This window comes from Meleagris gallopavo, chromosome 16 (assembly GCF_000146605.3).
Source record: "Meleagris gallopavo isolate NT-WF06-2002-E0010 breed Aviagen turkey brand Nicholas breeding stock chromosome 16, Turkey_5.1, whole genome shotgun sequence".
Lineage (NCBI taxonomy): Eukaryota > Metazoa > Chordata > Aves > Galliformes > Phasianidae > Meleagris > Meleagris gallopavo.
In genome coordinates this window covers 12,243,591-12,244,795 of record NC_015026.2, presented here as the reverse complement: position 1 = coordinate 12,244,795, position 1,205 = coordinate 12,243,591, and the positions used below count along the sequence as shown (strand labels likewise).

The 1,205-nt window shown below is 43.5% G+C and overlaps 1 protein-coding gene across 1 annotated transcript in view; it reads right to left on the bottom strand.

The window, feature by feature from the left end:
* NPTX2 (neuronal pentraxin 2) overlaps positions 1–1,205 on the bottom strand; it is a 14,031-nt gene that overhangs the window by 8,984 nt on the left and 3,842 nt on the right. The window lies entirely within an intron of this gene.

Sequence of the window (1,205 nt, the reverse complement as noted above, 5' to 3'; positions counted from 1 at the left end):
CTGCGTATCTTGGCGTCTGTGAAGTCTGCTGGTCACCGTTAATAACACGGAATATTCCCATGGAGTTCCGTCATCCTGCTCCAATACCCACGGCCGTGGGTAGACTGCCAGTTAGTTACATCAGGGTATTGCCTCTGTGAATGGATATTGAAATGAAGATATCTAAATTTCTTGCTTTTTCTGTTTTGTGAAGGTTTTTGTAAATACACTATTTTTCACCTCATAAGTTAGAGAAAAAAACGACATTTTCAAACATTCAGCCCTTTTCCATGAAACTGAATGTCTCAGCTTTGACCAGTTCCACTCAGCAAAATGGGATGTGAGGAAAGAGCTAGAAATTCTCAGCTAGTGATAAGCTCAAAGTTTCTCTTGATAAGCAGGGCTGAGTGCTGATAAAAGTGCACCGCTGAATCTTTCAGTAAATTAAAAGGACATTGCACATAAGTAGTGAAGATAGAATTCCCAGACTAAGCACACGCCATAAAACCTGGCTGCAGGTACAGCCAGGGCCTTGGGAGAGCCAAGCTGTGCAGTGGTGACTGAGCACTGCTGCTCAGAGCCCTGGGAAGCCAGGCTGTGGCTGCTCTTGCTGAGGGCAGGCTGGGAGTTGTGCAGCCTGTACAGAAAGCACTGGCAGCACCTCACTACGTTCTACTAGCTGTGAACTTAAGGACAGCACAGTAGTAAGACTGGATGGAAAGAGGCCAACAGAGCAGTCTAGGTGCCTTGGCAGATTGGGCTCTTTCCAACAAAAAGGTTTTAGAAGAGCCAAGACACTTATGAACAGCTTAAGGACAGTCCAGGAATCAACAAGCATGTAGCATGAGATACATCCTGGAAAACAGACCGAATAAAGGATTTGGACAATATAAATAACAAGTTATTTGTTAGTTTTGCCACTGGAACTGTCTATTTAATATCATCCTAGAATATTTGAATCCAAGAACATCTGGGAACAGAGATGATATTTGACTTCTCCACAGGGCATTGGCAGTAGCCAAACTCACCCTCAGACATGATGCTGAAGAAAGACTCTTAGTAGCAGAGAAGAGCCACAAAAAATGGTAAGGGCTGCAGGAAAGACCCCAAAATGCTCCTACTTTTTTATGCAACAGAAGATGGCTACAGCTGATTTGCATATAAGGAAGATGCCCAAAAGACAAACATAGTAAGGACCTATGGGTGAAACCTGAAGACAAAAAAAA